Source organism: Hemicordylus capensis, chromosome 3 (genome assembly GCF_027244095.1).
Source record: "Hemicordylus capensis ecotype Gifberg chromosome 3, rHemCap1.1.pri, whole genome shotgun sequence".
Classification (NCBI taxonomy): Eukaryota; Metazoa; Chordata; class Lepidosauria; order Squamata; family Cordylidae; genus Hemicordylus; species Hemicordylus capensis.
Genome location: NC_069659.1, coordinates 112,057,420 through 112,071,147, shown reverse-complemented (window position 1 = coordinate 112,071,147; position 13,728 = coordinate 112,057,420).

Sequence of the window (13,728 nt, the reverse complement as noted above, 5' to 3'; positions counted from 1 at the left end):
ACATGCTTCACAGTTCTCTCTCAGACCTTCTGGGTTGCAAAACAACTTGAACATAAGTGTATTTATAAATGAATGAATGAATGAATGAATGAATGAATGAATAAAATAAATATAATACTGTTTGTTCCAATAGTTTTTGTAATTTTCTGCCATGAAACAAGCCACTTATAGGACTTTTTAGATAGTTTTTTTTTAAGCCAGCAAATTTTCCAAGCTGTTTTAAAATAAATAGTCAGAGACTTCTCAGTCCTACCCCCCATATCAAAGCCCTATGGCAAGCAGATCCCTATATATCCCGGGGGGTGGGGCGGGAAAGGTAACCACAAAAAGGAGTTCACACTCTACCTGGCAAATGCTGGGCTGGGTTGGGCAGGGCAGCAAGGGGTCTTCTGCTGCAGAGAACAGTGGTGGCCACTCTGGCTGCCTCCTCCTTCCTGGGTGCTTGGGCCCTACTTGAGTTCAGGCTTCACAGAGGCCTACACGGAGGCCTCAGTGGAAGCCCCGCCCACCCGCCAATCAGCTGAGAAGCAGGAGAAAAGGAGCTCTTTGCAGCTTGTCTGCTGCTTCCATGCGGGCCAGGAGAACAAGCAGGAGAGATGGCGAACAGGGCAAGTGGCTGAGGGGCCTTGGGGAGTCACGTGAGGTGCCTCTGGGGGGCCCGTCCAGGCAGTGGGGACCCTAGACAACTGTCTCCCCTTGCCCGATCATTGTTATGCGTGTGTATCTTTGTGAATTTTGATCTAATGGGCCAGTTTGGCTATAGGCATTACAAACATTATAACACTATTTTGGAATAAAATGTGTTATATAAATACCTTGTAATTACTTTAATTATACCTTTATTGTATATTGTATAATTAATTATTACTTTAATTGTAAAAACAATTATACAGTTATAATTAAAACAATATGTAAAATATCCAAATGTTCACTAATGAACACATTTTGGGGAGATTAATCAACTCATTGACATCTAAATATAACTAGATTTTTAAATATATAATCACACAAACAAACACACACAAGCTGACATTCAGATTAATGCAATGCTGCCTTGTGCTGGGCGGAAGGGGTGATTTTTGTCGATCTCACCAGAGATCTAGGGAAAATAGTGTCTAGGAGGGCAAGCACTGAAATTGTGCCCCTGTCCAAACATCTGACACCCATCTTTCAGATAACTTTACCATAATATCAGCTCAAAAATACAAGTTCAGACACTTTCAGGAGAAACAGGTTGTAAGCAACACACACATGCACACACACACACACACACACACACACACACACACACACGTGGCACATATGTGCCAGTCGCCTTCCCAAGGAAACGCAGCACATCTATGTGCTGGGCATGCCTCCATAGAGCTAAGCAGTGAAAGCTCTCTTTAGCAAATGCTCTGCCACCTCAGCACACCTCACTACAGGTTGCTGCCTCCAGGAAATTCAAGGATGGGCTTTTTCTGTCCAAACAGCTTTAGCCTTAAAGGGAGATGGCTGCAATGGTAAATCCTAAGGGCCTCAAACAATCTGAAATTATCCAGCAGCTTACAATAGGCTTGGATCCAGCAGCCAGATCAGGAAGAAGGTGGAAGTTGCAACTAGCCACAGAACAGCAAAACAGTGTGATATTCAGTTGTTGTTTTTTAAGCACCACACAAGTTAAAGGCAGGCACTTTCCAAGTTTGAAATCCCACAAACCTTATAATCAGATTGCTTGACAAATATTCAGATAAAGATAGAGCTCTGTATAGAGAATTAAACAGCATGCGAGTGAATATTTCTATTGTATTCTTTGCCTCTCCCCCACACCCTTCAGTTTTGTCAGCTTACAAGGTATTAAACCAACATTATCTTTTTAAAGGATGTTTTGTCCACTTACTTTTGTGCCATTTATATCTATTTTTTAAATGCTCGGGACCCTTGCCAACAACTTTGCATTCTTCTGACTCCCTAGATCAGGGAAAAATCTAGACTTGGGTCTTGCAGAGCCCATTTGAGCATGTGCAGCAACCATTTTTGTTTTCAGCAGCCTTTTTTACAAATTAAAAAATGGCTGCCACACATGCTCAAATGGTCCCTGCGAAGTCCTATGCCTTGCCAGGCCTCACAGAGGCCTTTTGAGCATGTGCGGCAACCTCCAAAATGGCCACCTCACTGATCTTTGCAGGCTCAAACAAGCCTGAAAATTAGCCCGAGACAGGCTGTGGCAGTGATCTAAGAGGCCAGCTGGGGGAAGGGGAACCTTTGTAGACCACCCCCCCTGTGGCTCTTAGAAAGCCCCCTGAAGGGGCTACAGGTAAAAATATATACTTTTTTAATTTTTAAAAAATCTGCAAATTGCGGAGCGGGTGGGGGGCAGCATGGCACTGGTGCCCCCCCCAGTGGTGCCCAGGGCACATGCCCTGGCTGCCCCCCTAGTTTCACCTATGGATCTTCCCTTCCCTTTGAAGGCCACTGTGCCTGACAAAAAAATTTCCCTGAGGACAATGATTGGCAGACCCAGCAGGCTTCAGAGTGAAGGGGTGGTTGATGAAAATTGTCCCTCTCTCCTACACAGCATTAGCATCACGAGCCTACATTAGTCTGGATGTCAGCCAATATTTTTATTTTAGATTAGGAACCCATTTGTTCCAAAAATAAAGGCAAATATGAAATAGTCTTATGATATGTAAACAGCCTTTAATCTTCTGGGTCTGAGTTCCTCCTGCTTCTGTCAATAAATTTCAAAAGTGGTTACCATGTTACTAGAAAAATATTGACATGACACGGTTCAGAGTTACTTTGATATGTTCTGGTAATTTATATTGAACTACAAGATCCCAAATCTTGTTGAACCAAGATCTTACTGAGGGAGATTTTTGCTCCTCCAATTTGACTCAGTGACAGATGTTGCTGCGCTTAATGTTGGAAAATCAAGTATTTTACTTTCCCCCCCAGTCCTTCACAAACTGTCACAGAGAGCAGATTAGTAGAGCAAATGGGCCTAACCTGAGCTGTCGGGCCCTTTTGTGCCTATCACTGGAGGGCCTGCCAGTCACAAAGCATGGACTTTGAGGACTGGTTGTTTCTGTAAGTGAGTCCAGTGAGGATCCAGTCTGGATCTGTGGATTACAAACTGCCCAGATGTTTGTACCCTAGAAGTGAATGGATACATTCATACTCAAAGCCCATTATCTCAATGTATTTTCTGCTTATAGGACTTGCTTTGACTGCATATGTTTGTCCATATTTTATTGAGGTGGCCTAAGGGTGAGGGAGCATCCAAAGCTTTTCACATCAGTTTTTGGTATGCTTGGAAACAAATTGGCCATCTACAACATTTGGCTTTTGTAAAAAAAATTCGGTAAAATAACCTGTTTGCAGGATTCAAAACCATCTCACACCTGCCCTCATGAAAAGATCATACACACGTTGTCTGGAATCCTTAGTAATTAACTGAGGGCAAATACCACAGGAATTCATCTCAACAGTAGCTGGTGACCTTTCTTTTTCTGGTGACCTTTCTTTTTCAAGCAAAAATCTGCATCACAGATACTCTTTCAACCTGTAATGTCTAATAGTGTGTGGGGGTGGGGGGTGAGAGGTTAGTTGATATCCTGACAAAGGCTGCATGGGCACTGCTAACACTAGCACTGATTCTGTGCTAGCTTCTGGGCTCATAAAGCACAGGTACACATGTACAAAATGTGCAAATCAATCCCAATTCAAATCAGTTCTACCCGAATCTGGGTGATTCGAGTGATTCCAATTAGAATTGAATCACCACTTAAAAGGCCAATTCAATTCAAATTTGATCAGATTTTTTAAAATTTGATTCAAATTTCATTCGAGAGCCACTTGAGACCTTTTAAAAACCATTCAGGCTGATTGGTCAACCCCTGATTGGCAAAAAAAGAGTGCCAAAACAGAGCCAGCATGGTGTAGTGGCTAGAGTGCTGGACTAGGACCGGGGAGACCCGAGTTCAAATTCCCATTCAGCCATAAAACTAGCTGGGTGACTCTGGGCCAGTCACTTCTCTCTCAGCCTAACCTACTTCACAGGGTTGTTGTGAGGAGAAACCTAAGTATGTAGTACACCGCTCTGGGCTCCTTGGAGGGAGAGCGGGAGATAAAATGTAAAATAAAAATATAAAAATAAATAAATTTTGATTCAAATTGAATTTCCGGAGCAGGTTTGAATTTGAAACAAATTTTGGAATTCAATTCAAATTCAAAAAGAATTAAAAAAAATATTTTGTGCACATCTCTAATGTTAACCTCCTCAGGGCTATGTCAAGAGTTTAGACATTTCTGCAAAGCTGCTATTTATAATAATCTGTTTCCTCCTAACTGTGATATTAAAAAAAAATACATATCCAGTAAAAATTCAAATAAGCATGTTGATAACATCTGTCTTATTGCCCCTCTGTTAAACATTTGAATCATTCTTACAAACTGGCAGAAAGAATTGTTCATTTTTCACTTAGTCAAATAAGCAAATAAGAGATAAAGATGATTTGATGAGACCTGGATTCAGGTTTCATCTTAGCTATTTTCTCTTTACATTTCCTTTTCATAATCTGTGCAGAGTTATAATGACTCCTCATTCTTCTGTTCAAGCAGCAACTGCAGGCGTACTGAAACCCTGAGAGCACAGTTTTCTAAATTGTGTGTGGGAAGCACCCTTGAGTGCCTCATTGCAAGCTTTGCATTATACTCATAGCACAGGTTACATGGTTTGAACGCCTTGTCCATCTGGGCAGGGTGATTATTTCAGAACAACCACCTCAGAGAACATGTCCAGAAGTCTGATTATTTAAACAAACCTAAATATGCAATGGATCCACAGGATCTATTCCATAATTTTGTGAGATCAATGCTATCAGTGCGACCCTGGGCTCCAATTAGTTTTTGGAGCTGTGTCATGGCAGGATGATCATATGCATTCCATAGCATATCCTATTTGGTATTCAAACTAACCACAGCCTGTTTTGTTTCCTTTCCATGACCCAGGAGCAACATCAGCAGAATGGTGCAGGTACAGTAATCTTGCTGATTTTCAGAATAATGAATTAGAAATACATTTTTGATTATCCAAGCCAAAATCCCCTTGAAGCCTTACCAAATTGCTAGAGATCTTCGCACTGGTAACTTCCTCTTAGTACGACTTTATGGCTTAATTAATGTCCAAGGAATAGCCCTTTCACACCCCTCTCCCTCTTACTAAAATACTGCTGGAAGGTAAGTTTGAAAGAAAGGAAAGAAATCAAGGTCTCAGTCTTCTTGATTGGTAATGGCCTGATCCTTAACAGATGGGATTTCTCAACCTTTTAGGAATGCTAATGATGGATGCTTTCTTTGGTCTCAAACCCATTATATGATAACACCATGTTCATTGATTGCTGTGTTAGTAGTGTGAGTTGCTGTACTTCAGCTGAACTTGCCCCGGAGATTTTTTCAGGATAGAAAACAATGGTAAAGCTAACTATAGCTCTACCATTTCAATATACTGCTTACTATAACTCTCTCTGTGTGTGCATTTGATATGCATTTTTTAAAACCCTATGGTTTACATTTTTGATTTCAACCTCTTGCTTCATTTTATGGTATGATTCTATGAACTTCAGTTCATACTGTTCAGTCATATAGTATTCAGTGATACTGTTCATACAGTTCATTACTACTCATAGGTAGAAAATATGAGATGCTGTACAAGGCACTCAGTAATAGTGGTCAATATGGGCACTGAAAACGCTTTTGTTATCAAAGCTTATTGTTCCTGCTTGCTTCCTGTAAATACTGTATAGTTATACAATTGTAAGCTATATCATGCTTACAATCTGTAGGGCTGACTATAAGCATTTTGACCTTGAACGTGTGGTGAGATCTCTACATCCTTGCCTTTTCATTCTGTGGTCATAATAAAGTGAGATTATTAAAAGCTGCAAGATCCCTTAGAGCATGGAATGAAATAAAGTCAAGAGCCCACTAGCTAAGCAGAAGGAGGTGACGGAGTCAACGAGATCGTCAAGATACCTCTCTTGAATAAAGAAGCCTGATTAAAAAATATTATCATTCTCTACTCTCACTCGAATTTAATATTAGGTTAGGAAGAAAAATAAAGCCTCTTCTTTTGTATGATGCCTATATCACCAGAAACAGGACTACCTCATTGCTCTTCAAGTTGAATTCTACATTTGGTACGTTTTCCCTAGAGAAAAAGTACCAAATGTAAAATTCAGTTTCCAAAAGCCAAAGGAAGTGATATTATTTCCTTAACAAAAATGTGTTCCAAGAAAAATTTACACAACTTTCTATTATATTTATGGTTTCAGTTGTAGAACTTTACACATCATGAAAGAAACAGAGAAATTTTGATGGGTAATATAATCAAACCCAAACATTTACTACTGTTCTGAGAAAGACTGAAAGGGAATCATGAAGAAACTTATAACTGTCACTATGTGTTTTTTTTAAAGTACCAGATATCAGGCCTCTGGGCAAACTGGGCATAGCATTTAATATTATTAGAGACATGCTGTCTTATGAAGTAATTCTCTCAATCGGATTTTTATGTTTCAGTCATTCACAATTGTCAGGATGGCTCATTAAACTGACTATTAGCCACTCCAGGCTTCTGGAGTGTGTCATACCCTCCTGCTAGAGCTGGAGGCTAAAACTATTCTGTCAAGTGGAGCTCTAACGGACCACTGAATGACCATTTTGTCATTGAAATTTGGCCAGAGAGAGAACAGTGGCTGACATCTAGACGAGAACAGGGGTTGACATCTAGACTAGTGCTGACATTCAGCATAATTCTGCATAGTTGCACAACGGGGCGAAGAGTGATTTTTGCCCACCTCCCTTCCCTCTGATTCTCACTGCTCCTCCCCAAAATATTTTACTGTATTTTTATTTATTTATTTCTCCATGTATATCCCGCTCTTTCTCCAAGAAGCCCAGAGCAGTTAAAGTAATTTTATTTATCTCCACATCAAGCCTGTGAGGTAAATTAGAGTGAAGATAACTGACTGGCCTAGAGTTGCCCGATGAGTTGCATGACTGAATGGGGATTTGAACTCAGGTTTCCCCGGTCCAAATCAACATTCTAACCACTGTATCACACTGGCTATGTCTCTGAGGGCCATGTAGCCCTGATTTGGAGTTCAGTCTCTTAGCCATTATGCTACACCAGCTCTCTTTAATTATATCTGTAATAAACATATATTCCGAACTGCCAGGTTTCCAGTACCCCTGCCCAAAAGGAGGCCTCAGAGGTTTATGGTTCTGCCATCTTGAATCAGGGTGGATGACATCAGCACAAATTATGCCATTGAGGTGTCCGTGTTTGTCACTCACTGCAATAGTACCCAATTTGGTTCAAATGAGTTAGGCAGTCCACAAATTAGCCCACTTGTGCCTCAGATATTCACATGGCCGCCATCTTGAACTGGAGTGGATGACATCATCACACACCACGCCATTAGAGCACCCCTATGTGTCCCTATAGCAGTAGCAAATTTGGTACAGCTACACTAAATTTAGGCTAGGTTAGGCAGTTCACAAGTTAGCCCATTTGCACCTCAAAAGTTTATGCATCCACCATCTTGAATTGGGGTGGATGACATCATCACAAACTATGCCATGGAGGTGTCTCTACAACTGTATCTGGATTGGTTCATATTGGTCCAGGTGTTGTGAAGTTGATATAGTGGGAGACACACACATGGACATACACACAGAATGCCAGGTGATCTCATAAGCCTACGGGAAAGTAGGCTAAAAATGAAAAATCTTAGCAATTGTATAGCAATTTTTAGTGTTCAAAGCACTTCACATGCATTAGTTTGACATGATCCTTACAACAACCCTGTCAGGTAAGTATTATTATTCCCATATTGCAGCTGAGGCTGAGAGGGGGCAGGTTCAGAGACGTGCCTGAAAGTAAGTAAAAGGAAAGCAGTGGTTCTTGGTGAATGAACCCTCCCAATATTTGCTAGTAGTTACACCCATTTCAATGTTGTCTGAACTTGGAAGTGCCAGATAGTGAATGTTGGGATCCCTCTGTCAACCTGACATTCTTAACTAACATTTGACGTTGCCTTGACAATCAGGTGGCCCCAACATTCCCTGACTCCTCCAGATGTAGATGACACTGAAATAGGCAGAAGGACTGGCAAGCAGTGGGAGTGTTTGCTCACTGGGAACTGCTAGTATCTATCTTTGTGACTGAATGGAAGTTCAATACAAGGTTCTACTTTATTCCTAGAAAGATCTAAGATATAAAATGAGTGAAGTGTAAAAATCTGTTGAAGACACTATACCTTGAAAAGTATTTATTGATCTTGCTGCATCCTTTACTGTTGATAGTTGATCCTAAAAGGCAGAAGCTATCCACTGCTTCAATGTCTTCATTGTCAATTCTGAGGCTGGTTGCTGTACTGTTGTCATTAGTTTAGGCTTCTTTACATTTAATTGTAGTTGCATTTTTTCCACTGTGCTTCTGACTTTCATTACTAGAGCTTGCAGATCATCCACATTCTCAGCTATCAGAGTGGTGTCATCAGCATAGTGCAGGTTATTGATGTTTCTTCCTCCAACTTTAAAACCATGCTCATCTTCTTCCAATCCAGCTTCTCTCAGTATATGTTCAGCACATAAGTTGAATAAAGAAGGATAAAGTATACAGCCTGCAAGATGGAAGAGGATGGGGCTAATTTTTAGTTCTACCCCTCTCAGACTCCCATGACAATGGGTGGATATAATCCTCCCTCCCCTGCCCCCACTCACTTAGTTTTCACTCATTTAGCATGTTTTTTGCCGATCTGGAACCAATATGTTTCACCATGTTCTGTCTGGACTGTGGATTCCTGTCCTGTGTATAGGTTTCTCATGAGAACAATGAGGTGTTCTGAGATACCAATTTTCCTAAGGATATTCCACAACTTGACATGGTCGACACAATCAAAGGCTTTTCTGTAGTCAATAAAGCACATATTGACTTCTTTCTCAATTATCCAGAGTGCATCAGCAACGATGTCTCTTGTTCCTTGGCCTTTTCTGAAACTAGCTTGAACATCCAGCATTTCCCTTTCCACATAGCACTTACTTACATTTATATACCGCTCTATAGCCGGAGCTCCCTAAGCAGTTTACAATGATTTTAGCGTTATTGCCCCCAACATTCTGGGTACTCATTTTACCGACCTCGGAAGGATGGAAGGCTGAGTCAACCTTGAGCCCCTGGTCAGGATTGAACTTGTAACCTTCTGGTTACAGGGCGGCAGGCAGTTTTACCACTGCGTCACATAGGGCTCTAATCTACGTTGGATGATCCTGAGCATTATTTTGCTAGCATATGAAATTAAGGATATTGTGCGATGGTTTGCACAATCTGTTAAGTCTCCTTTCTTTGGTATGGGTATGTAGACTGACTTCTTCCAATATGTTGGCCACTGTGTCATTCTCCAAATTTGCTGGCATTGTTTGGTTAGAGCCTTGACTGATTCTGCTTTGGTTGCGTGCCATATTTCTGTAGCTATTGCATCAATTCCTGTAGCCTTCCAACTTGGTAATGACCGGAGTGCTGATCTAACTTCATCTTCCCGTACTAGGGGTTCTTACAAGTAGGGAATATCTTCTAGAGCAGTGTTTCTCAACCACCGGTCCCTGGACCGCTGCCGGTCCCCGAAGGGTTGAGTGCCGGTCCCTGACTGGGAGTCAACCCCCCCCCAACTGAAATCAAGGCACTCACTTCCTCAGTTTTGCACATGGCACGGAAGAGGAAGAGTATCACGGAGGCATGGGACCCTTCTTGTGCCTTGCCTCCACTTGCTGCTGAGATCTTCCTACAGCTATCTTATTCCCTATCTTTACAGCTTCAAACTGTATGCGATGCGGGGGCATGGAGGAAAAAGTATGGCAGTGGGCGCCACTTGAAGGGCTGCTGGTTCTTGCATGCTCATTGTTTGCAGCCAAAGATTGGTTGATTGAAACCCAGCTGCCTGTTGTGGTCGAGGCGCCTTGAGAGGGAACACTGTTTCCCTCTTGCATCAGTGGGGCTTGCTTGTATGTTGTTTTCATTGGCCCCATGTAGCTTTTGAATTTTTCTAATGGCCCAACATCCCCTCTCCATTGAGTAATCACAAGCACCTCCACTGCAGACATACTGGAGACAAATTTGTTCACCCAGGCTTTTAGATTCAGGGGTTCTCAACCTTGGGTACCCAGACGTTGGTGGACTTCTACTCCCATAATCCCCAGCCATAATGGCCAAATGCCATTGTTGTTGGGGGTTATGGGAGTTTAACTGAGGGACCCAAGGTTAAGAACCCCTAATATTCCATGTTTGCAAAAGATTCCAAATTTAATTATTTCAATGCTTATATTATTTTCATTCTAAACTGCCCAGAGATGCAAGTTTTGGGCAGTATAGAAGTCTGATAGATAGATAGACAGACAGACTTGAAACCCCTTTACTAACTGCTGGTCCGGGAAACTGCGCATGAAGAATGTAGCGGTCCTTGAAACTCTGCACGAAGAATTTAGCGGTCCTTGACTCCAAAAAGTTTGAGAAACATTGTTCTAGAGTGTCTTGGATGTTAACATCCCTGCTGTACAGATTTTCAGTATACTCCTTCCATCTGTGTTTGATCTTTTCTTAATCACTTATTATCTGTCCTTTGGCATCCCTTAACATATCTATTGGAACCTCTCTTTGAGTTCAGAGATCTTTTGGAAAACCTTCCTTGTTTTTCCGTGTCTATTTCCATCCTCAAGGATTTTACAGATGTCATTGTAGTACTGCTCCTCGTCTTTTCTAACAGCTCTCAGTAATTTTCTATTAAGTTCCTTCCTGAGGTCTTGATCTTTCTTGACTTTGGATTCTCTCCTCTTCTTGGCAATTCCCACCGTCTTTTCTGACATCCATTTTGCTTTTTCTGTTTCTTGGTCTTTGTACATCAGATATACTTTTTTTTTTTGGTCATGAACTCCCACAAAGCAGGTCCACTGCAGTTGACAAACCACTTGTGTCAAGGAGTACATCCTTCCACAGCAACTTGTGTCATAACTAAGCCAACAAGTCACCAGGGTTTCAAAAACTGTGCTGTGTACCACAAACTCAGTTATATAAAGTTTGAAGTAAAGCATTAAGACTGTTTGTATAAAATGTATTTTCCCTTTCCCTTTTGCAAGTAGTTCAGAATTATGCAACCTGAGAAGTTAGGTGAGGGACCACCACTTCAAACATATGATAATACCAGAGAGGGGGAAATTAAATTAAGTATAATATAAAACACTAGGTGTTAAAGTGAAATTGAAATTTCCCCATATATGCTGAACTCTGCTCACGAAAAGTCAGCTCAATGATGGTTCTGGAAAATTCTTAGACTCAGGCTCTGATAACTTTCTGGGGGAAGGAACGTCAGGCATTGTCCTCTAAATCAAATGTAAGCATTGCTGGGTGTCCACCAAAATAAATTAGATTTAAATATGCTGCACTTTGGCTGGATCATGTTGAAATACATGTACAAAAGCTCCAAATATCTGGAGTTTTAAGAAATAATCACTTATTTTCAGACAGTACTCAGAAATTTGTGCATTTGGGATTGGTAGAATTCCTTCTAACTTTATTGGTTGCAGTTGGCTGAAATACTCATGTTGCAAAACAACATGTGCAGGTTAGGTGGTCAACAGATTATAAAGGACCTTTGCTTTTAAGACTTGTTGACATTTAGCCTCTGCCAAGCAAACCACAAGAACTACTTCACATGGTACAACAAAAGCTATTTCATGGGAGCAATTAAGAGTATACCTACTTCTACTCCATAACATTTAAGGCAGTTCTGACAGTAAAGGTAAAGTGTACCACCAAGTCAATTTTGACTCCTGGCGCACACAGAGCCCTGTGGTTTTCTTTGGTAGAGGAGGGGTTTACCATTGCCTCCTCCCACGCAGTATGAGATGATGCCTTTCAGCATCTTCCCATATCACTGCTGCCCGATACAGTACCAGCAGGGATTCAAACCAGCAACTTTCTGCTTGTTCGCCAAGCATTTCCCCACTGCGCAACTTAAGGTTAGGCAATTCTGACAGTAATGACCTGAAAACCACCATTTTCACCCATAGGTGTGGGAGCTCAAATACGAATTTTTCAGATTGCCTTTTATATCTCAAAGAGTAGCTAATGCCTGGAACTTGACAGAAATGGCAGCACTCTCCATCATCTGAATTCAATTCAAACTATCATGGGCTTTGTTATTAATTACATGCTTATCTTAATACCTCAGAAGATAAGTTATCCAAATGAAAACAGATAGTGTGTGCTAAAAGAATGCACACAGGAGGGATCAAATTGTTTTATGGCTCTCTCTCTCTCTCTCTGTGTGTGTGTGTAGATATCACTAGCACATGACTTTCGCTGTAATCTACAACCTACAGTCCAATTCTAAGCATATTTTCTCAGAAAAGAGTCCCATTGATTGAATCTAGAATTGCAGCCCTAGTTACTTACGGGAATGGTCCCATAATATATGTTAGAGTGTGTATTGTTGTCACAGTTGCTTTAATTTGTTTGCTTTGATAATTGCTGGAGAAGAGCAGGCTTTATTTTCCCCAACTTTCCCCTCTGCCACTTCTTACACATAATTGTTGTATGGTTTTATTTACAAATAAATATATTGTTTTATTTACAAATAAAATACCACATTTCATTCATGTAAGGTTGTGTTTTCAAACTGGGAGCTTCAGCTGGATCAGAATGGAGCTGTACAGCTGCATTCTGGAACAACACTGGTATAGGTAGAAGGGAAAGTATTTCGTCACTACTTAAAAAGCTTCACTGATTATCAGGTTGTTTCCAGCCATAATTCAAAATTATGGTTTTGACTGATAAAGTTTGAAATGATCTGGAATTGGAGTAGCTAAATACCCCTGCAGCCTGAGCAAAGAGACACCTTTTTAAGTGTTTATTTTCATATATTCTCTTATATTTAGCAGGGGGAGAACAACTGGCCCTATCCAACCCAGCACAGCATCCCTCCAGTGGCTGTTGCTGATATCTGCCTTATGTTTCTTTTTAGACTGTGAGCCCTTTGGGGACAGGGGACATCTTATTTATGTTTTATTTATATTAATATGTAAACTGCTTTGAGAACTTTAGTTGAAGAGCCGTATATAAATATTTGTTGTAGTAGTAGTAGCAGCAGCAGCAGCAACAGCAGCACAGGAGCAGCAGTAGTGGTAAATGATTTGGGTATCTAAAGAGTCCCAGATGATCCTTGTTGAGATCTTCTTTTGAATCTCTATTCTGGGTGTCCCTTGGGGTCGACAGAATTCTCAGTTTCCATTTTGTCTAGTTTTCACAATTTTCTTTTGATTTCTTTTCTGCTGTTTTCTGTTAAAGACACCACAATTTCTTTCCCATTACAAATAAATAAACAGATCTCTATTTAAATGCATTTTTCAAGTATTTCATCTGTTTCCAATTCAAATAGCTGTCATGATAATATGTTCCAAAGTATACATTTAAATACATATTTTCCAGCAAATATACTAAAGGCATAGAATACATAGAAATCATCATATTTTATAAGGTTTGATCTGTTGGGAGAGAGAGAAAGGGGAATCTGAAACCATGCATTCTATCATTAATTTTGGCAAGAGAGGAATTCAGTAACATATCTACCCAGCCTTCTGATATGAGATGGGTGACTAAGGAGTGGGGTGAGATAGGGCTTTCTTAGTGGT